Here is a 24,521-nt window from a genome sequence, read left to right on the forward strand (position 1 = left end):
AGTTCCTCTGGAGAAGGGAATGGCAATCCACTTCAGTATTCTTGCCTGGAGAATTCCATGGACAGAGAAGTCTGTGGAGTCACAAAGAGTCGGATAAGACTGAGCAACTAACACACACACACACACACAATGAGTTTAGAGGGAAAATAATAAAGTAGATGTGACCTTCAATATCAAATGCCTTGGGACTTCCTTGGTGGCCCAGTGGTTGAGAATCTGCCCTCTGATGCAGGGTTCAATCCCTGGTCTGGAAACTATTATAAGGTCCCAACAGGCTATGGGGCTACTCAGCCCATGTGCCACAGCTAGAGAAGTCCAGTCACTGCAACAAAGAGCCCATGTGCGCCATGAAGACCCATTGCAGCCAAGTACATATATACAGACTTCCCAGGCGTGCAGCAGTAAAGAATCCACCTGCCAGTGCAGGAGATGTGAGTTTGATCCCTGGGTTGGGAAGATCCTCTGGAGTAGGAAATGGCAATCCACTCCCATGGACAGAGGAGCCTGGATCAAAGGCCTCACAACTGAGAACGCCTACTTACTCATGTCATTTGGTTTTGTCATTAGTTTAAGGGTCTCAGGTTGTCTAAAGTGACTTAGAACTCCAACCTGACAATTCCGTGAAAAGAGTATCGATAAGTGAATGACAAATTTGGAACAAGCAAAGGATATCTTCCAGGTTCAGCATGTTGATAGGCATGTGCCTGTCATTGATCTTTGCATATATCATAATAATTATAACCCCAATGAGCCTGTGAAAACGGAAAACTACGCTGACCACATCTCACAGCTCAGAAGAGATTTTAGATCGTCTGCACCGTTGGTTTAAAACCTTCTGAGTCAGGGTGTTTCAAAATGAAGTGTATGTATCAGTCTTGGAGATGAGAATGTTAATCTAAGAATATTTTCCTATTTGGGGTCTTCATTTTAAAAATCTTCAGAAGTAACATATTGTCTGGGTCAGACTGTGTAGAGGGATGTCCTTTCTTGTTCCTTCTGTGCAGTTTCAAAGCTCAAGTTCGCATCTGGGCTTATAAGCCCAGTGATCACTTAAAGGTACATTACCTGTTGTGCCTTTGATATGCTGCCTTTAGGTTGCCCTGCCCTCAGGCCAAAGCCCTGTAATCTTCCAGGTAAACTTATGTTGAGGGTCTTTGAACCAGTTTTAAAAACAAAATTTCTGTTCAGAAATAACAATTTACAATCAAGAAGCTTTTTTTTTTTCCAAATCCTAAAGGTTTGATTTCTCAAATTATTTAACAGATTTAATTTGACATCATAAAATCCACCAGCACAATGGAGTGATGTGTAACATCTCAGCAAGAGACAAAGGGATAGTGGTTAAGAGTGACGCTGGCTGGCTTCAAATACCAGCACTGCCGCATTTTAACTGTAGGGTCCTGGGTAAGGCGCTTAACCTGTCTGGGCCTAAGTTTTCTTGACTGTTAAGTGGGTATAATCTACATGTCCCAAACACAACTTTCAACAAGATTTCTAATTCTTCTCTACCCCCGGTACATGTTCTGTTGAAGCTGACACAGTCTGTGAAGTTTTGGTCCATGAAATATTAGTGAAAGTAATGTCAGTGACTTTGGAGGAGAGATATTTAAGAGCTGATGTTCCAAGTTTTTCTCCCCCTAGAGAAATGATCATGCATGTTCAAACTGATTTGGAGGTGACCTAAGATGGAAACTGAGCCTTCATAAACGACTTGTGCACAAGAAAGAGATATCTACTGAGTTAAGCCCTGAGATCTTGGTTTTGCTTGTTACCATAGCACAACCCAGCCTGTTGATTAATACATTTCCCCATAGGGAGTTGTGAGATAAATGAAGTGTACAGAAACACTTAAAAAATGCCTAGCACGTAAAAGCTATATAAACATTTGCCAAAAGTACTCGATTGCACTTACTTTCACATGTATAGTTTTTCACCCTTCTTAAATGATGGCATCTTCTGTTTTAATTGGCAGCAGCGTTTCTTTCTAAATGGTCCACAAGACATGGGTGCATTTTAGATCCAATGAGATACTGTGGTGTGATGACGATGATGATGGTTTTAGAGACTAGCAAGGAAAGAACAGAGGCCAAGTATTAATATGTAAGCACCGCATTCCCAATTCAAGGTACAGAAAAGGTTTTGCAATAGTTTGAGTAGAGGACAGTGGGGGAGGATACAGTCATCGTAGGAAACACCAGTGGCACGTGCTAACTTTAGCACAATGATTGCATTTATATTCGGAGTAGATGCAATATTTGGATTCGATCTTTGTACAGACCAACGGCTCATTGAGTGAAAGTTGTTCAGTTGTGTCCGTCTCTTTGTGACCCCATGGACTAGGAGGTCATTAGTAGTGAGTATAACAGTAAATAAGCAAAAAGGAACTTTGGTAACTGCTTTCTAAAAATTGTGCAGTATTATATTAATATTTAGGGCTTTCCTGGTGGCTCAGATGGTAAAGTGTCTGCTTGCAATGAGGGAGACCCGGGTTCGATCCCTGGGTTGGGATCCTACAGAAGGAAATGGCAACCCACTCCAGTATTCTTGCCTGGAAAATCCCATGGACTGAAGAGCAGGGCAGCCCACAGTCCATGGGGTTGCAAAGAGTCAGACACGACTGAGAAACCCAGAACACACACAACTGTGAGTATGACCTTATTCAGAAACAATAGTCTTTGCAAATGTAATCAAGTGAAGATGAGGGCATTAAGGTGGGTCCAGTCCTGCATGACTGGTGTCTACAAGAGAAGAGGAGAACAGACTCCAAGACAGACACACCAAGGGAAGACAACGTGGAGCGACACGTGTGAGAGCAGAGGAGAAGCCGAGCGACATGCCCATGACCCCAGCAGCACCGAGGATTGCTGGAAGAGGCGGGAAGAACCTTCCCTGCAGATATCAGAGGGAGCCATGGCCCTGCTGACACCTTGACCTTGGCTTTGGCCTCCAGAACTCTGAGGCAGTACGTGTCAGCCACACGGCAGTGTTCCTTTTTTACAGCAGCCCTGGCAAAGTAACAGAGGCGGTAAACAGCTTTCTTCACCAGCACAGTGCTCACTTGTGTAGTGGCAATTTTAAACTTTTGAACTCTTCAAGGGCACCACCAAAAATTTCTGGTATTTGACAGTATCCTGCAAACATGAAATAATAGAGAACAGCCGCCCAGACGTTCTCTGTTCCCTCAGATGCCCACATTCCTTCTTTCTTTTTTTTTAAATTTTCATTTTGTGTTGGAGCACAGCTGATCAACAATGTTGTGCCAGTTTCAGGTGAACAGCAAAGAGACTCAGCCATACACACACATGCATCCATGCTGAGTGTGCTAAGTCACTTCAGCCATGTCTGACTCTTTGCGACCCTCTGGAAAGTAGCCCAACCAGGCTCCTCTGTCCACGGGCTTCTCCAGGAAAGAGTACTGGAGGGGGCTGTCATTTCCTTCTCCAGGGGCTCTTCCCGACCCAGGCATAGCACTCGAGTCTCTTCTGTCTCCTGCATTGGCAGACAGGTTCTTTACCACTAGCACCACCCGGGGAGCCCCACGTATCCATTCTCCCACCAAATCCCCTCCCACTCAGCTGCCACGTGCCACTGAGCAGAGTTCCCTGCACGACATGGTAGGTCCTTGGTGGTCCATTTTAAATGCAGCAACACGAACACCACGTTCCTTCTCGTCACTAGCTGCACGCTCTCCAGACCCCTGCTCCTCCTCCAGCCTGGCTCCCTGCCCACTTAGGAACAGACAGAGGCAGCTGACAGCGACAGCTGACCGCGGCCTGACTCCGCTGCCTGTTTATGCTCAGCCACACACACGTCACTCACTCAGCGATAATTCCTGAACACCTGCCACGTGGCAGGTGTGGCTAGAACACGCAGACACTGCAGTAAGCCATGGAGCAGGCTTCTCCCAGGGAGCTCGAATCAAGAGAGTAGACCGACGGAGAAGGAGGCAAGAGGCAGCAAGACGAGATGGACAAACAGCTAGCTAGAAAGACAGACAGTGATAGAGATGCAAATGAGAAAAATGTCAGGGAGTGAGAAGTGTCAGGCACAAATGAAATGAAATCCACAAGGGCCTATTTATAGCACAAGGAATTACCAATACATTCAATACCATGTGATAACCTGGGCTTCCCTGATGACTCAGTGTGTAAAGAATCAGCCTGCAATGCAGGAGATGCAGGAGATGTGGATTTGATCCCTGGGTTGGGAAGATCCCCTGGAGAAGGAAATGGCAACTGACTCCAGCAGTCTTGCCTGAAAAAATCCCACAGACAGAGGAGCCTAGTAGGCTAGAATCCAAAGGGTCAGTGATGCCATCCAACCATCTCATCCCTTCCTTTGTGACAACCTATAAGAACCTGAAATATATATATGTGTATAGCTGAATCACTCTACTGTATACCTGAAATTAACACAACATTGTAAATCAACTATACTTTGATTTTAAAAATTAAAAATAAAATGAAGTGATGTGATGTGATATGGTCTGCCGGGTGCTTATTTTACTTTGGAGGGTCAGGAAGGTCACTGGGCTGGGGGGGGTGATTGGAGCTGAGGTCCGGATGAAAGAAACAGTCAGCTGTAGCCACATGAAGGGTGGGGCCCTCACCCAAGGCAGAGGGCCAACGGTCACCGTGGTTCTTATTATTGGAGATTAGCTGTCCAGGCCCCCATCAGAGCCAGAGCTGACCTCGAGGGGCTCATCATCAATGTCTGAGCTCTGCTCAATGCACCTCAGAGGGCAGGAGCAGGAACGTGGAGCAGACATTTTGAAAAACCAGTGGTCAATTAGGAGAGACTGGGAAGCTGCCGGAGCTGCTGAGCATGGGCCCAGTTCTGGGCCTGATGGACGTGATGATGAGGACATGCAGGGAGGACGGAGAAAAACTTCAGTGAATTAGTTCAATGGGCCTTGGACCGCGGTTTCTCACCCATCGGTTTTGATGAATGCAAACCTACAGTGGACAAAGTAGAATTAGCAAGTTCATTAAACTGTGACTAAAAGAGATAAAAAATGAAGAGATGCCACCTGGGTGTTCTTCAGAAGGAATGATACAAAAGATGAAACTCCAATACTTTGGCCACCTCATGCGAAGAGTTAACCCATTGGAAAAGACTCTGATGCTGGGAGGGATTGGGGGCGGGAGGAAAAGGGGATGACAGAGGATGAGATGGCTGGATGGCATCACCGACTTGACGGACATGAGTTTGAGTAAACTCTGGGAGTTGGTGATGGACAGGGAGGCCTGGAGTGCGGCAGTTCATGGGGTCACAAAGAGTTGGAAACGACTGAGCAACTGAACTGAACTGAACTGAAAGGCTTTGGACATCATGCTCTCCTGAAGCACCAATGACCCAATTACTGCTGGGTCCACCTGTCCCAGGGGGACTTTAATTCCCAGAGGCTCCAACCTGCACAGAAGGGACCCAGTTATGCAACCATGCAGAGGGTGTGGGAGAGGGTCAGCAAAAACAGTGATTTCTATGTAAAAAAAATAGTTGATAAAGCACAGCTGGATGCCCCATGTAAATATCACAGCATTTTTGGCTCTGGTCCCCTCCTCAAACCCAGAGTGGCTCCCTGTGGTCAAGACACAGCAGCTCACAGATCAGAAAATGCTGCATTTTTATCTTTTCAAAACCCCGATGTTTAAGACCAAACAGCTGCAGGCCATCAAAGAAAGAGCACCCAGGAGGTCTGCGGTGGAAAACCACCCACTCAAGCTTCTGCCTCTGTCTTCCTAAATGAAGGCCAGAAGTCCTTCTCTCTCCAGCCCAGGGCCTTCCGCCCTGTTTGGTCAATTTCTCACAACCACCCTGATCCGCAGGTTTCTTGATGTTGCTGGGTGTCCTCCACCGATGGGCAAGTCCCTGCATACAGAGTTTGGCCCGCTTTTGTCTGTTCCACAATGTTTGAACCCTTGCACCCGGGGGGCGCTCAAAGAGCTACTGAATTGCACCCAACAAACTGAATTGAATGTCCAGTCCCTTGGTCTGGCCTTCCTGCAGCTGGAAGGATGGGTTGTTTGGCCCCTGCCAGCCTCCGTTTCCTTCAGGGAAAAACTCCCTCCATGCTTCCCCAAAACCCACCCCCAGGAGCCGCCAGCAGGTGCTCCCATCACGCCCAAGGCCTTGACACTGAACCGGGGGTCTCCCTGTCCACCCAGGCAGGTCGCTCAGGGGTCTCAGCTCTCGGGTTTGATAACGTCTTCCAAACAGCTGAACCGAGCAAAGGAGGCAGGGGCCCTGCCTGTCGGCTGGAGGTCGGCTGGAGCCGCCGAGGAGAACGTGGGCAAGCACCCAACAACTGTTTCGGCAGCTTTGAAACAATGCACAGGTTTCCCAGCAGCCCTGCTGCAGAGTCCCTTTCGTTGCCAAACCGATGATGCACGTTCAAGGCTGGCTCATGAGAAACCCGCCCCTCAATGCGTGCTTACGCCAGTTCTACCAAGTACTTTTTAGTTACCTCTAAGTATCATTTCCCTTGCCAGATAAAGGATGTTTGTTTCAAAGTCTACTACAAAACTGAGAACAGGCCGGTGCAAATGGCTCTAAATTTAGCAAATATTGTTCACCCAGCCCACGTTGCAATATTTCTCTGCCCACCCTTTTAGAGCCTGCCGGCGGCCGGAAGCCACAACTGAGCTGGATCGGGGTCCCCCACGCCCAGGCGGGCCTGGCAGGTGTGGCTCCCAGTGCCCCCCACGCAGCAGCAGCGAGCTGTGGTCCCCATCCCGCCGACCTGGCCAACGACCTCCACGCCATGGGTGGAGTTGCGGAGAACATCTGCGCATCTGGCATTCACATTTCAGCCTTCCCTGAAACCCTCCAGGGAGGACAGGGCGTCCTAACTGGCTAGAAACCCCAGCGCGGGCGGGCGGTGTAGACAGCTCATTCGTCCGGGGATGAGGGGTGTGGAGAACCCTGACAATTGGCCGCCAGCCCAGACCTTGCTCCTGACCTCTCCCCCATAGGCTGTTGTGACTGCCGATTGCTTTTACCCTTGGTGTCACTTTGCTACAGCAAAATGCTGCCCAAGTGCACCTGTTTTGTGTCCAACAGGTTGACCGTGTCTCAAAGTACACACAAGAAGTCTTGATCAGGCTCAAGTAACGCCAAGAAGAAAAGAGTCGGGGGAGGGGGGGTGGGTCTTAGGCCTTACGGGCCTCGTGGTCATCAATGAAGACTTTGAAGCTGGAGGGACTCTTGTTTCCTCGACCCCACACTGCCCCCTTTCAGATGACACCTCCTCTCCTTTCTGGTCATCTGATCATCACTTATTTTGGATGTCTTCCCAGATGCTCCAAGGGCAGCCCGTGATAGCACACATCCCAAGGGGGCTGGGGCTGGGGCTGGGGCTCTGATCTCTAGGCCGCTGGACACAGGCAGAAAATTCCGTGTGAAGTTAGCCAAGGTCGGCAATTAGCCAAGAGCGGGGCGTCTATTAGGACAAGCCAGGTCCTCCTAACTAGACGCCCCTTTGTTCAGATTCACACTCCAGCCATTTCTTTCAAGGAAGAAGAGACAGAGCTTGCTTTTCTTGAGCTGACTGAAGTTTTAATTTTAGAAAATGTTAAACTTAGGTTTTTATGGAAGCAGGAAACGACACAGGAAGTCCCAGAAGTAACCAGAGGAAGCGTGGTTGAGAAAGGAGGAAGGAAGTGAACGCCAGGAGCACCTGATTGGCCGCATCCAGGGCCCAGAACTCCTCCCGCGTCTGTCCCTCCCCTCCCTGAGCCTGAGCGGCAGCCTATGAATTCTTTGCGGTGTGGTCAGACACAGATTCTGCTCGTCTCTCTTGCATGTACGTGTTTGTTCATTTCCGGGTAATCTGATTGCACAGCCCGGTTTAGACCCATCGTGTTGATTTTCCTTCCCTATTTATGAAATGCCAATGTTATTATTTTCTTCAGGGCTGGAAAACAATTACGTAATTCAGGGGGAAAAGGTCTGAGCTATTTAAATACAAGGTTTACTTTGAGTATGACTTTGACATTCATTTTATGTGCCATATCAGTTTATGAACAGTCTATAAGGTTTTTCTGGAGAAGGAAATGGCAACCCACTCCAGTATTCCTGCCTGGAGATTTCCATGGACAGAGGAGCCTGGTGGGCTACAGTCTATGGGGTTACAAAGAGTTGAACACAGAGTGATCACCACATACTATAAGGTTTTTATATACATGAAGCATTTTATATTCACAATCCAGTCCCGAAAAGAGAGGGGCCCTGTACTTAATTTGTCTCAAAATAATTTCTATTAGTGGAAAAGGATGCTTAGGAGCCATTGGTTTAGACCAGCCTCCAAAGTGCTGCTAAATTTCAACCACCTGTTGAAAGAATCTGTCTTTGCCTAACCCCCATATGTGTTTGTTTGTGTGGGGTGTTGAGCCATAAAACACTCCTCTGGAGTCAGGAGGGCATTCAGGATGAGAGGTCACGGCAGCCCACTGTGCCTATACTTCATGCACAATGAAAAGAATTCCTATACAGCTCTGCTGTTTCAGCAGGACTGGGCTCTGAGGACCAGGTGGCCCTGGTCTCTGAGTTCCACCCTCAGCTGCTCCAACCGAGTCAAGGCAGAGCCCACGGGTGGCAGGGGAAGGGGAGGTTTGGGAGCTCCTTTGGCCAAGTCGATTATGTATTATTCCTCCTGCCTTTCGACCTGCCTGGTCACTGTCAGAGCCAGACCAGCCTGACCTTCCCTTAGGAGAGGGAGCCACGGCCCACTGGAGGCTGCAGCCCAGACTCCCTCTCCTACAGGCAGGCGCTGCAGGTCGACCGTGTCGGCTTGTGGACGTGTCTGTAACATGAGACCTTCCCCACGCTCCATTCTGGTGATGATGTGCCCCTGGGGTGGGTTTCCTGTGGCCCGAATGATCTAGACCATAGGTTTTCATTATTTCTGCACCTTATGCCAGCCTGCATTTGCTCTTCGGTGGCCATCGGCGGTGATGCTGCCGGGGGAAGTTAGTATTTCACACCACACTTCAAGGCCTCATTCACACGAGCCCCGAGTCACCAACACCAGTGTTTCAATTTCCCTACCAGAAGCCCTCTTGTTTGGAGAAGTGAGAACCTCCTAGAAATGAAAGAGGAAACACTAAGGATAAGCACTGGGCCAGGGAAATTCTCACAAATGAAAATATAGAGCGGAAGAGTTTTGCTTTGTTTCGAAATAGAATCACTTGATCCCTAGTTGACATCACAGCCCAGTGTTTGGCAAATACGTGCAAATCTAACCATAACCAGCTCGCAAGCTGTGCTAACCTAAGCATGACCAGCTCGGATGCCAGGCTTGGTCCCGAGCTCTCTCCGTGTCTCCCACCGATATGAGGATTTGGTTTCTCCCTCCCCATCGTTGCGTGTGTCCGGAAAGGCTTGGAAGGAGATGCCACATGCTCTTCTGCCTTTCCTGTCCTGTTGACAGAGAAACCGTCCTGTTAGTCCCTCCCAGATGAGCCTCCGCCATCTGCATTCTGTCCTTTCTGAGACGTCCATGCCTTTTGGCAGCAATAGGCGTGTTGACTTCAGCTCGAAGACAAAAACCCACTTTGCCTGGAGACCACACTCGTTCCTGGTTGAGCTCACTATGTGGCCCTTGCCCAGAGATGCCTGCCCTCTCTTTACTCGCTCTGTCCTTCCCGGTCTCTGCAAACGCCTTCTAGAAATTGCCTCCCGCATCACAAAATGCTGCTTTCACTTCCCTCTCCGTGCACGCACCGCACTTCTGAAGGGCTCCAGCTTAAATCTATCTCGTGTCTTCCCTGCGGGCTCGGGTGTATAACTCAGTCTCTGGCGATGTGGTTTACAGATGGCATCTGATGTCCTTGAACTCTGGAGGGACAGGAGAGAGGAGCACGTGAAGTAAAGGGTATGCCGAAACCAGCTGATGGGGAGAAGGGGAGCATGCAGCCCAGGCAGAAGAAGACAGCATCTCTTCCCATTGAAAGTCAAGTGAATGCAAACCTCTGCAAGCATTTCAGAATTTATATCTGTAACTGCACATTTATCCCAGTTACTCATCACCAGGGGAACCAGGATTCTTGACTGACATGTTTAATATAATAAAGACAAAAAAGAAAAAGAATTGCCAAGATACAGATCCCCTCTGGGGGTAGGTTATTTTCTCGGTGGTGATATAATGAGGTGACGTTTTCCAGGGATGGTTTATATTCGCTGTATCCCCCGCCTGACCACCAGACCTTAGTTTGGTGGTCCTTCAACGGATGGGCTTTAAAAGGACCTGGAGGCCTGTGAGAACCCAGATCCTTTGGACCTCTCCCAGAATTTCCATTTCAGTGGGTTTGGGGAGGGTCCAAGAACCTGCGTTTCTCACAGGGCTACAGATGCAGCTGCCAGCAACCACACTTTGAGAACGGCTGCTTCACTCGCAAGGAGCAGGGCGCCGGGGAGCTGAGATTCCCCGCTTTGCCACCGCACTAAACTCCCTCTGCAGCCTCTCCTGGGGAAGCCCTTACTTGGTTTCCTCTTCATGTGAGTGTTCGAAACTCTAGGATTTAACAAAATGACATTTCAGCCAAGGAAAACGTTGCTCTGACAACATTCTAAATGATCTCAAATAGACCCACCACATATTTAATTTAGGTTTAACAGGGAAGTTTCACATGTTAATTAAATACCAGCTGATTATGCAAGGCATACCCACTGAGGATTAACTATGTCACAGACACAGATTTCTGACATAACTGCTAAATCTAGGACTTAACGGGTAATAACAAGCTGTCTTATTAGACAGAAATCAAATGGCTATGGAAGAAACCATTTTTATGGATATTTTTTACTGTTTGACTTGTTGATACATAGCAACAAACAGACTTGATTTGGGATCAATTTTCCAAACTACTGTCCTATTCCTGCCCCATTGACTACGTTGTTCACACTGCAATGGGATGGCTCTCGCCCTTCCTTGCACCAACTTATACACACAGATCTTAAAATGAGGCATGGTCAAACCTAACCTTGACTTCTAGCCTCAGAGCACTGAAGAGTAACAATTAGAGCAGCACTGAGTCTATTGAGTCTACTGTGCTTTGTGTGCTACATGAGATCGAGATTGTAACAGCCTTTTTCCAATTAATGGAATGAGGACTCAGATGGTTTAGGAAGTCAAGACCACACAGGAAACGAAGGTAAACTTGATAGCCTGACTTCAGAGCTCTTCTGCTTAGTCACTAAAGCTCTGTTGAACACTGAACAATTTGGATCTTATAAACTCTTTAAAATATTTTGTTTCTGATTTTTATATCAAGTATAGCAGAACAACTTTATATGGTACATAACAGAATATTATTAACATTTGCAAATAAAAGAACTGTGGCTCCGTGAAGTGGAGGGATTTGCACAAGTGCACAGAGCAAGTTCACAGAAACCAAGAATCTGCTATTAATGCAAAGGCCCCCTCTGTACTCTATTATTTCCTTTGGTAAACAGATTAATTTGCATCACTCAGTAAGTTAAGAATATTTACTAAATGCCCACTATGCCACTACATGCTGATAGAACATATCTGCAGGTGATTTTTATGATTGATCAATTTGATTGGTGAGCTATTGTGAGTGAAAATGGCCATGTATTTTTGGATACTCCTCCCAGTAAGAGAAGGGAACCATTTCTCCTCCCATAGGCTTGAGGCAAGTCTCTGCTTCAACTAATCGAGTACAGAGAAAATGACATGAGGTCAGGTCTGGGCATAGCTTTGCTTCAAAAGGACTGGCAACTATCACTTTGGTTTCCTAGAGTCCTGAGCCACCATGTAAGGAGTCTGATCATCCTGCCTTAGATGGTTTATGGGGAAGCCCTGAGATGTGAGAAGAGGAGGAGGGACCTGGTTGAGTCCAGCCTTCCCTCTATCCTTGCTAGGGTGCCAGAGCCCAAGGAGAGCTAGGGCCCTGGAGTTCTTTGCTAGGAGCTCCAAGCCCCAGGATCTTGTCTTAAATCCTCCCAAGCCAGTCTAACTGCCAGCTGAATAATAACAGGTAATCTCATTTGATGCAACATGGAACAGAAGAACCACACGGCTGAGCCCTGCTTAAATCCTTCACTTCCCAAATATGAAGTGTAATAAAAAATTTTTAATGTTTTAAGTCACTAACTTTTGGATTAGTTTGTTATGCAGCCACAGGCTATTAGGTGTGGCGGGGTTGGGGGGGGGGGACTTTTAACCTAGAAGCAGTCTGCTGCTATGACAAAAATTACAACATGCAGTGCAGGGTTTGGGACCTGGCGGTGGGAAAAGGTCTGAAAGGCTTCAAAGGGCCTGTCAATGAAAAGAAAGAGCAGTGCGAACTTTTTACTGGAGACTGGGGAGAAGATTATGTGTGTTACGTAGGGGCAAGTTGTTTGACAAAACCATCCCTTGAAGTAACATGGAAAATGAAAGGTATCATCTATAAATTCCTGGATTTGGCTGAGGAGCTTTGCTGGCAGCATACAGAACTCTTCCTCTGGCTGGCAATGATGACATTCAAGAAGACAAGGAAGGAACTATTCATTTTTTCAGCAGAATGTAGAGGAAATATAAAGGAGCCATGGATTGTTAGGTTTGAAAATAAACTCTTATCCTTAGCCTCTCCCAGCAAAAGATTCTCAAAGAGGGAAAAAGATGGCTTCAGGGCAAAGATCAAAGATGTTAGTACAAGATTTTTTGTTAAGGCCTTAGGAGACCTAAGGTGGCATTTCATAGATGGTTTCAGACAGACAAACATCCTGCTAAGGATGCCCAAGGCAGATGTCCTCAGAGATCTCCTCTATTAAAAAAAAAAAAGATGACTTCCAAGAATCTTAGGGGTGTGTTTCCAGAGCTAAAGATAAAGAAAGGCCATTGTGACTTCAGGACATCTGTGAATGTTGAGGAGAGGGGCCCAGAAGACTCCACCCTTCCAGCTGACCCTTGCAGATGTCATGCACAGGAGTCCAGCCATCTCACACCATCCAGAGCAGCCCACGTGCCACTTACGGCCAGTAAAGGAGTGTGTGTGAAGCAGAACAATTGCTAAGCCAACATCTACCCAAATTTCTGACTCACAGAATTGTGAGATATAAGAAAATGGTTGTTGTTTTAAGCCACTAATTTTGAAGGCCACTTGTCATGCATCAAGTGATAATTATGATGACATGAACTTTCACAGAAAATGATAAGCCCTCCAAAAGCCAAACCATCATTTTTATCTTCACCTTCTATGTGCTCATAACCAGACCTGGTTCCACCAAGCTGCAACCTACTCCTAACCACCTAATAACCAGATCCAAACGTTGCTTACAGTTTCTGTAGCGACAGACACCACTGACTTCATCCTCCATGAAGCTCTTCACTTCCACCGCACATGGAACTTATAATTCTCTCAACTCCGCTTCTGCAAATAACAATCTTTTGTCCCTTTCTATTTTCACTTCTACCACCCTAGCTTGAGCTGTCCTCTCTCTTACCTTGCTGGCTCCTCCTGAGGAATATAAAGATGGTGCGTGTAATAAGTGGGACTATGAGACTCTGACCACCATTGGTTGTCCTTTCTCTGAGAGTCGGGGCTCAGAGCCAAAGAAAGCTGATCATGGAGGGCCCTCCTCTGTTTCCCTGGGCTTGCTTTGAGACTCGCAGACTGTAGGATCACCATAGCAGGCCCTCCACCTGCTGGGGCCCATAAACTCAGCCCATAAGTTTGATTTATGAAAAAAGACTAGGAAACTCATTTGAACTCACATATAAGCCCCAGTGGGCTTCCCTGGTAGCTCAGCTGGTAAAGAATCTGCCTGCAATGCAGGAGACTCTGGTTCAATTCCTGGGTTGGGAAGATCCCCTGGAGAGGGGATAGGTGACCCACTCCAGTATTCATGGGCTTCCCTGGTGGCTCAGACAGTAAAGAATCCACCCGCAGTGCAGAAGACCTGAGTTTGATCCCTGGGTTGGGAAGATCCCATGGAAGAGGGCACGGCAACCCACTCCAGTATTCTTGCCTGGACAATCCCCATGGACAGAGGAGCCTGGTGGGCTGCATTCCATGGGGTCACAAGGAGTTGGACACAACTGAGAGACTAAGCTCAACACAGCACAAGCCCCAGCCCATCCAGTTTTTCCAGCAAAGAACAAATTCAACCCTATCTAAATCCTGTGCGTCTTTATTAGTTCAGAATTTAGAGGGCAATTCAGAATGTCTGAAAATTCCCCAACACTCATCGTGAAAGAAAGATCAACAAAAATGCACTTTGTGCAAAACATCAACTCATTGGTCTGTGAGGACAGAACTTACAGGGTGTGCCGACAGTCACTCCCGTGTGACCCCTTAACTTCCTGAGACCAGGACTGGGAGTGGAGACCCCCACCCAAAGTATGCAGTGCTCTGGGCTTGAGTTCACTGGATTTCTCCAGGTTCTGGGGACTCAGCTGTGTCCTCCTCCTCCTTTTTCTTCATTCTTCTCTGTGCACGGGGCAGGGGGCGGGGGATGGCCTCCCTGGGACCCTCAGGGGTGCACCTACGGCTGTTAGAGCTGACACCAGCCCCAAGAAGACACTGACTGCCTCATCCATCGGGGCTTCAGAAATGAGCCGCAGAGCCTTTGAGGAGGCACATGGCAGCCATATGTTTCCACAGCTACCTGTAAAATCAAGAGAACAAAGAAACAGAGCCAGGCCCACGGAGAAGGAAAGAGCAGCCCCTGAGTGACCTCAGCACACCGAGCTCCATTTGCCCTCTGCCTGAAGGCTAGCCAGCATCTGGCGAATGGCTCCATCCAGGGCCGCTGATCCCCCTCCTCCAGGTGTGCTCCTCAGCCCTGAGCCAGACCCCAGGGCCCCTGCCCTCCCCCAGGCCTGGCTCCATGCAGCGTCGCTCCCCATGTCTGCCCTGTTGACTGGGTCCTCTCTGCAGCCTAGAAACCTGCCCTGGTTTCTCCTGCCCAGGAAAAAGTACAGGGAAATGCCTGCCTCCTTCTACCCACCTCCCTGTCAAGCTGCCTCTACCCGCCAACAGGGTCAGGGCACTACCCACACACCCCGATTCCTGCTTCCTGTCCATGCCATGCAATTTGCACTCGCCCAACTGAAATGATTCTGTCTCCAACCATCTTTGAAAGGTGACCTGTACTGGGTTGAACAGTGTGTGCTCAGTCCTGTCCGACTCTTACAACCCCATGGACTGTAGCCTGCCAGGCTCCTCTGTCCATAGGGTTTCCCAGGCAAGAATACTGGAGTGGGTTGCCATTTCCTCCTCCAGGGGATCTTCCCAATCCAGGCATGGAACTGGCATTTCCTGTGACCCCTGCATTGGCAGGCAGATTCTCTTACCTCTGAGTCACAGGGGAAGCCCTGGGTTGAGCAGTGTTCCCTGAAAATCTAGGTCCATCTGAAAGGTGTGAATGTGGCTGAATTTGGAAATAGGGTCTTTGCAGATGTCATGAAGTTAAGAGGAGGACATTATAGAAGCTTCTAATCCAGTGTAACTGTTGGTTCTTATAAGAGACGGAGAGACACAGGGAGAAGGTCACGTGGCGATGGCGGCAGAGAGTGGACGGATGAGTCTACAAGCCGGGGAAAAACACCGAGGACGGAAGGCACCGCCAGAAGCTGGAAGAAGCAAGGAGGGGTTCTTCCCCGGGCCTTCAGAAGTGTGGCCCTGCTGACACCCTGATCTTGGACTTTTAGCCTCTGAACTGTGAGAGACCAGTTTCTGCTGTCTTCAGCCACCTGGTGTGTGGTGCTTTGTTACAGCAGCTCTGGGAAGGTAATAGATGACCTCTGTCCAGTCCTTATCCTGTTCATCTTTTTTGAAAACTGGCCCTTTTCACAACTTTATCCTTCCTGACTGAAATTCTCTTCATCAGTGACTTTGCAAGACAGCTCTCTGGTTCTCCTCCCAACTCTCTGATCATCCCTGGACGTTTTCAGTGTTGGCTTTCCCCCGAGTTCTGTCCTGACCCCTCTTTTCGTCTCTTCTTTCCAGGCATGCACATTTGGCTTCTGTGCACGATGACTGGTCTTTATAGATTTCCTCTCTCCTGACTTCCAGACCCATATTTCCAAACATTGCCAGACATTTCTACCACACACACCTCATATACGACCCATCTGGAACTACACTCACTATTTGCAGATAGTAAATTTTTTTCTGAAACAAAATAAGATGAAAATTCAGGGTTGATTTCCTTTGACTGGAAAGTTCAGGGTTGACTGATTTGATCTTCTTGCTGTCCAAGGGACTTTCAAGAGTCTTCTCCAGCACCACAGTTTGAAAGCATCAATTCTTTGTGCTCAGACTTCTTTATCAGAGATGGAAATGGCAACCCACCCCAGTATCCTTGCCTGGAAAATCTCATGGACAGAGGAGCCTGATGGGCTGCAGTCCATGGAGTCACAAAGAGTCAGGCATGACTAAGCGACTAACACGGACACTTCTTTATGGCCCAACTCTCACATCCAAACGTGACTACTGGAAAAAACATAGTTCTGACTACATGGACCTTAGTCGGCCAGGTGATGTCTCTGCTTTTTAATATGCTGTCTAGGTTTGTCATAGCTTTTCTTCCAAGGAGCAAGTATCTTTTAATTTCATAGCTTCAGTCACCATCCACAGTGATTTTGGAGCCCAAGAAAATAAAATCTCCCACTGTTTCCCCATCTATTTGCCATGAAGTGATGGGATCAGAGGCCATGATTTTAGTTTTCAAATACTGAATTTTAAGCCAGCTTTTTCATTCTCCTCTTTCACCTTCATCAAGAAGCTCTTTAGTTCCTCTTCACTTTCTGCCATTAGGGTGGTGTCTGCATATTTGAGGCTGATATTTCTCCCAACAATCTTGATTCCAGCTTGAGCTTCATCCAGCTGGAATTCTGCATGATGTACTCTGGATATAAGCAGGCATGCTGCAGTCCATGGGGTTGCAAAGAGTAGGACATGACTGACTGAACAACAACATTTCTGCATATAAGTTAAATAAGCAGGGAAGACTGGCCTGGCACCCTGACTCAAAGCAAGAAGCTAAGAATTCAGGGTTTGGGGCTAAATCTGGAAGCCCCTTGAGGCCCAGCCCCCTGGGATGGTGGTTGGGGCACAGTGGCTGCAAGTGTGTGTGAACTGAAATGTGTGACATCCAGGAGTAAGGCGGCCAGGGGGCCCACGAGTGGACACAGGAGTGGCCTTAACTGCTATGTGAGTGCAGGCCCCAAGGCCATGAAGCTGGCCAGCTTCTGAACAGAGTGTGACCCCAGGTTCTTAGGGGTTTTCGTGGACAGGAGGTAATGAAAGGCCTCAAAAGTGAGGTGGTGGAACTCTTGTTTTATAGACAGAGGGCACCTTCAGCAACCACCTGAAAAATCAAAGAAACATGACTGCATTTTTTGAGTTGGTAAAGTGTGTCACTGGCTACAAATACGTAAGTATATGTCATATGAAATGCTACACCTAATACGTGACTCGCTTTAGCATATCATGTCTACCTTTATGGAGGTTTAGTCTAAGCCTCAATTTTAAAACCCACTCATAAGATTAACAGTTTTTGGCAAAATCTGAAGCTATTATTTTAGCACCACATGTGTTCTTATGAGTTAAGCAAAATCTTCCCTTTTCCAGTTTTGAAAGTGTGAGTTGCTCAGTCGCGTCCCACTCTTTGCAACCCCGTGGGCTGTGGCCTCCAGGCTCCTCTGTCCTTGGACTTGTCCAGGCAAGAACACTGGGGTGGGTAGCCATTTCCTTTCCAGGGGATCTACCCGACCCAGGGATCAACTCTAGTTTCCTGCATTGCAGGCAGATTCTTTACCATCTGAGCCACCAGGGAAGTTTTACTCAGACAAAATTGACAAGTAAAAATGGTATATATTTAAGTTGTACAACATGATGTCTAGATATACATTATGAAATCATCACCGAAATCAAGCTAATTCACATATCCATCCCTCACATAGATATGTCTGTGTGTGTGTGGTGTGTGAACACTTAAGATCTATGATCATAGCAAATTCCAGGTATGCAATATTACATTACTAACTATAGACACTGGTACACTAGACCTCCAGAGCTTCTTCATCCTATGTAAGTACTCTGTACCCTTGGACAATATCACTCCCTTTCCCCGCCCCTGCCCCTGGCAGCCCCGTCCTGTTTGCTCTCTAAGATTCCACATGGAAGTGATACTTGGAGCTGTCGTCTTTCTGGGTCTATTTCACTTAGTATAATGTGGGTCAGGTCCATCCACGCTGTTGCAAACAGCACAGTCTCTTTCTATGACTGGATAACATTTGCTTGTCTACACACACACTCACACACTCACACTCACACACACACACACTTACACACACTCTCTCACACTCACACTCACACACTCAGTCACTCATACACTCACACACACACACACATACTCTCACACTCACACTCACTCACACCCACACTCACACACACACACACTTTTCTTTACGCAGTCACTCTTCACCATTCACTTGGTTCACGTCCATATCACGGCTGTGGTGAATAATGCCCCAGTGAATGCGGGAGTACAGAGATCTCTTCAAGATACTGATCTCATTCCCTTCAGCCATATACCCAGAGGTGGGATTGCTGGATCATGTTAATATTTTGAGGCAACTTTATACTGGTTTCCATAATGGCTTTGCCATTTTACATCCTTACATTCAAACGGTACACAAGACTTTCCTTTTCTCCACATCCTTGCCAAGACTTATTCTCTTTTGTCTTTTTGATGACAGCCATCCTAACAGGCGTGAAGTGACATCTCACTGTGGCTTTGATTTGCATTTCCCTGATGATTAGTGATGTTGAACATCTTTTCATTCACCTGGCCATTTGTATCTCTTCTTTTGAGAAATGTCTGTTTGGGTCCTTTAGCCATTTTTTAATTGGGTAGGTTTTTTGCTAATGAGTTGTTTGAGTTCCTGATATTAACATATTCTGGATATTAGGAACTCAAACGACTCAGATGTACGGTTCTTTCTCTCACCCCACAGGTTGTCTCCTCACTCTGCTGATTTTTTACTCTGCTGTGCAGAGCTTTATAGTTTTACACAACCCCTCTTGTCTATTTTTACTTTAGGATCATCCAGAAATAAATCCACACATTTACAAGTCAACCAATCTTTGGTAACAATGACAAGAAAACACAAAGAAAAGGAGAGGCTCTTCAATAAAGATCCTTTACTGAATGCTTAGTGTGAATAGTTACATGCAGACAAATGAAATTGGGCCCTTATCTCACACCATATACATGAGTCAACTGAAAATGGATTAAAGACTTAAATGGAAGACCAGAAGCTACTAGAAGAAAACATACAGGAAAGCTTCTTGACAATCATGGACAATAATTTTGAGGGACATATCTATTTCAATGTATTTTCTATTTAGGTTTTGATACATACTTTTTGTATTTGACATGATTAAGCCAAAAAAAATACTCAGCCTAAGCAGAAATTGGTTGGCATGCATTGAGTAATTCCTGGATGTCACTCTTAGCAGTGACCTTGCCAATGCCACAAAGGACCCGTGGTCGAAGAAATACACATGCATTTAAAGACCAGTGGGGCCCCAGAGTTACTACAGATCCATTCGTGAAACTCCAGCATGTATGATTACAGCAAGTATCATAACCAATCTGATTTATTGTTGGTGGTGGTTCAGACACTAAGTCATGTTGACTCTTGGCAACCCCATGGACTGTACCCTGCCATGCTCCTCTGTCCATGGGCTTTCCCAGGCAAGAATACTGAAGCAGGTTGCCATTTCCTTCTCCAGTCCAGTTTATTAGGGGTCAGCAAACCAACATGATAGTGGTGATTTGTAATCCTAGTTTTTCATTAAGAAATAGGTATCACAGTTCACTGTTAGAGGATATATTTATTTAGAAGGGCCTGTGTACAAGATGTTTACAATGGTATAAAATGTTATTTGAGAACACATGGGTATATTTTGAATGCAACACAAATACTAACACTTAAGCTTTTCATTGAAAGTGTCAGATTAAAAGAAAAAAAAAACTTCCCTAAGTATCAAATCAAAGAAGTTACATTTGTCTTTATTCTGCTTAGAAATATTACCATTACTTCCTGAACGCTGAAGCTGAGGTCACACCAAACGTTGCTTTAAGAGCCTTTGTTAACAGTATACGTTTGGTTTTTCAGTAGATTTTATTTTCTAAAGATTTCTCAATAAAGATAGGAGGAAAAAAATAAAAGAATATAACCTGTGATTTGAAAACTAAAGTGGGACCACGAAAGGAAAACTAGATGCTCACCTCTTATTGGTAAGATGCAAAATTGTCTCCAGTTTTCTGTTTGGCATGAGTCACTCTGTAAACCTCCAAACACGGCAGCCTGGCGTGCACCCCACTGCTGCCTACACATGAGGTGGGATGGCTCTGATTCCAGGCCGGTCTGGAGTCTGGGGACACCACAAGTAGACCCTCTACTGGAGAACTGATGAGAGAAGATCAGGATGAGTTCTTCTCACCGAGACCCACCTGGACCTGGCGCCCACCCTCTGTGATGTTCCCTGCACATTCCCTGCAGAACCTCTACCAGCCCACTGGGCACCTTTGTGAAAATTAGGAGACGACATCCTTTCATTCAAGTGGACGCAGCCCAGGGCCCAGGTAGAGAGGGGGCAGACGTCAGCCCAACCAGCTAACATAACCACCATCTGCACCCACCAAGAGGAGCCACGATCCCACTGCCCACAGGAGATTCCATCGACCATGGAAGCCCTTCCCAGCTCCCTCCTCCACCACCAAATTCTCAGGCCACTTAGTTCAACTAACAATGCAATGTTGCAATTATTTGTTGGTGAGTCTGTTTCCCCAGATAAACTCTGAGCATTTTATGATACATTTAATAGGTAGAATAAATTATTTGATTGACATTTTATGGAATTGAATACAGCTTTTCATTTTAAAGGACAGATTACACCAGGTTTGACTGTTATTTTATTTCCAGGGAAACCCTTCGGGCTTTCTGAACAATTTAACGTTTTCCCATCAGATTTACCCAAATATGAAAATAGCTGCTGTCTAGAAGAGAGCACTCACCCCAGTGATCAGGTGTGTGACTCTCATGTAGATGGAGCTCTAGTTCTCATGAGAAATGGTAATATTTATTAAATGCCCGCTGCATGTCAGGCTACAAAGACAACCAAACACCCGCCAGACACAGTGAGGAAAGGAGGTGCCGGGAGGCTAAGGCCTGCCCCCAGACCCCCACCCCTCCAGGCAACACAGAGTGGTGAGTGACCCATTAAACTCTTCCACGACTCCCCAAAGACACACTCCTTTCTGCTCCCCTCAGGCAAGACTGTAGACATCCTTCAGGAACCCTTTCTGGATGCATTTAAGGCCTTCCTGTTTGAAATTCCACTGTCTGGATGGATACCAGATTAACCCTGTTTACCAGCTGAGAACCTCTCGATTATTCCAGTTTGTTCCCTCCTGAGCTCCCATCACACTCAGAAGCGCTGCGCTTCCCGTGGCCTTTCATCTGGAGCGGCCTCAGTGCCTCATGAATTGATGTGAACTTTCTTTCATAACAAGCCTGTCTGGGGGCAGCCGAGTCCCACCCTGTAACAATGGGATAAAAAAGGTGCATGATCTGTTTCCTCTTGGCTCCTGCTGTCAAGAACGCATTTCCCAGGCCCTGCGCTGGGTTCCCATCCAGAAACCACAGCAGACTTTGTGAAGGCTGGATGTGAGAACTCCACAAGCAACCTGTTGCCACAGGAAGAAAACCAGGCCTTTGATTCATTCATAAGGGCTGCTCCACCCTCCCTGGGTCGGGGGTGCGGGGGCGGGGCTGTGCACTTGGATGGGTCTCTTAAGCTCCTGAGGTCTCAGCTTCCCCACCCATGGCCTGGGGCATGTTCTGCCACAAAGCGAGAAGCACCTGGGGTTCCTCCAGCTTTCTTCAGTCCCCCCTCCCTGTGCCACCAGTTCTGAAAAGGAAAATAAGGAACTTTCTTTCTCAAACAGTCGCCCTTAAGAACACGTTTCAATGTTATTCTCTCAAATCATCCCACCCTCTCCTTTTGCCATTATGGCTGATTCATATTGATGTATGATCAAAGCCATCACAATATTGTAATTATCCTTCAAGTAAATAAATAAATTGAAAAAAAAAGAACACAAGTTTGATCTATCTGTGAAATACTGCTGCTGCTACTGCCAAGTCGCTTCAGTCGTGTCTGACTCTGTGCGACCCCATAGACGGCAGCCCATGAGGCTTCCCTGTCCCTGGGATTCTCCAGGCAAGAACACTGGAGTGGGTTGCCATTTCCTTCTCCAATGCATGAAAGTGAAAAGTGAAAGTGAAGTTGCTCCGCCGTGTCTGACCCTTAGCGACCCCATGGACTGCAGCCTACCAGGCTCCTCTGCCATGGGATTCTCCAGGCAAGAGTACCGGAGTGGGGTGCCATTGATTGCCTTCTCCATCTGAAATACTAGCAGCCCTCAAAACAAATGGAAACATTTTTGTACACAATGGTTTGAATAGAAAATTTTAAGAGTGAGCCCAAGTGTAGAGAGAGCCTATTTATCAATTCCTTCCTCTGAGATCTCTGCTCTTCAAACTTTTGAGAAAGTCATTTTGGAAGATCATTTCAGGCTTCCTCAGTGGCTCAGCGGGTAAAGAATCTGCCTGCAATGCTGGAGACACAGGAGACACGGGTTCGATCTCTAGGTCAGGAAGATCCCCTGGAGGAGGAAATGGCCACCCACTCCAGAATTCTTGCCTGAAAAATCCTATGGACAGAGGAACCCAGCAGGCTACAGTGCATGGAGTCGCAAAGAGTCAGACAGCGCTGAGGACTGAGCATACACATTTCTCCAATGACTTTTAAGGCATAGGTTATCCTTAGGAAAGGTGGAAATCAATTAGGCCTTAGAAATCACAAGCACTGAACTGAAAAATCCTACCTTTGGCTGTTCAACTTACACAAATGCGCACACAACCCTACGTGAATATACCTACGTGCAGGGTAAACAGAGAATAGATGAGATCTGATTTCTTGTACTTTGTGAGAAAAGCCCTGAATTCAATTTAAAATCGAAGTTCCCCAACACCATCTTCTCCATCAAACTCCAATTAGTTTGCTTGGAAGTCCTCCCATGGGAGCACTTCCTGCAAAGACGGTGATTTCCAGAAGGACCACACAGGGCAGCCCCACGGTGAACACGCAGGTTGCGGTAAACATCAGGTGTCATGCTGTGTCCAGACCTGACCGCCTCTGCTCCGAGGTGGAGGCTTAACACTCATGTTCACAGCAAAGGCCCCGACAAAGCGGCCAAGTGTACAGACACCTCCTCCCACCCCCTGAGCCCGGGACACAGCCCTGCTCTGGAGCGAGATCAAAGCAGAGTGCTCTCAACACTCCTCCCCTGCCCGCCCACCCTGACCACCGTCCTGATGCCACCTGCTAGTTCTCAGAACAGGACAACCAAGCTTGGCGCACGTAAATAGGCTCTGAGCTTTACCCGAGTCACTTCGCGGAGGTAGCTTTTGCTTGTGTCTTTATTTGACAAAAGGGAAAAAGGACAGAATGGAGAGAGGGCCTTAGAACACTGCCCTGATGATATTTCACTTAAATGGGGGCCTGGGTAATGTGAAGGAAACTTCCTCTGAGCCAGTTATTCCTGTAAACACACAATAATCCCTGGTAACTGTGGATGTGTATGCATGCAGGTGTTAATTACTAATAAATGATTGTGCCCAGTTAACACACACACACACTCACCCATGCTCTCTGAAACTTGTAGATACGCAGCATATTTTAATTCAGGAGGAAACGATTCAACCATTGCACTTAAAGGGGAGAACTCTTTAATTGTTCGTGTGACTATCACCAGCTCATTACTGTAATCCAAATGACTGGAGCCCTGTTGTCTCCCGGGTTTAAAAGCACTTATCAACACTCCAGGAAGGAAAGCAAATGTTCTGACCACCAAAACGCAAGGGTAATCCCTTTCAACTCGGCCCAAGAAAATGTTAATCCTTTGTATCCACTAATGGGTACACTTGGGCTGGTATCTCTCTCTACTGATGAGAGATATGAGGCTGGCCGCTACCCTGCCACTGCTCCCCGCCCGCTGCCAGGAGGGGATGGAATTACCTACGATGCAAAGAAGCGTGTTCCAAGTGCTGGACGCCATGGGCTGCAGCCCCAAAGAGAGAGCATTTGTTCCACCCTGCGTGTCCTCAGGGCCAGACCTGAGATGGGGGAGGGGGAGGAGTCTCACCACAGCCCCGAGGGAGGGCAAAGAGGATCTAAGGGAGCAGGGGCTTCAGAGCGGGGAGCCTGAGAAGGCTGCAGGAGCACCAGGGAGGAGTCCTGGCGTGTCTCGGTCAGGGTCCAGCCAGGCGAGCACAACCAGCGCTAGACGCACACGAGCAGAGGCTGAGGGCAAGAAAGAGAAGACCACGGCAGGATGGGGTTCCTCGGCACAGACGGGCAGAACCTCCACTCTCTCTCTGGGGAAGCCTCAGCCCTGTTTGGGGGAGGAGGAAATGGCATCCCGCTCCAGTG

This window comes from Bubalus bubalis, chromosome 10 (genome assembly GCF_019923935.1).
Source record: "Bubalus bubalis isolate 160015118507 breed Murrah chromosome 10, NDDB_SH_1, whole genome shotgun sequence".
Classification (NCBI taxonomy): Eukaryota; Metazoa; Chordata; class Mammalia; order Artiodactyla; family Bovidae; genus Bubalus; species Bubalus bubalis.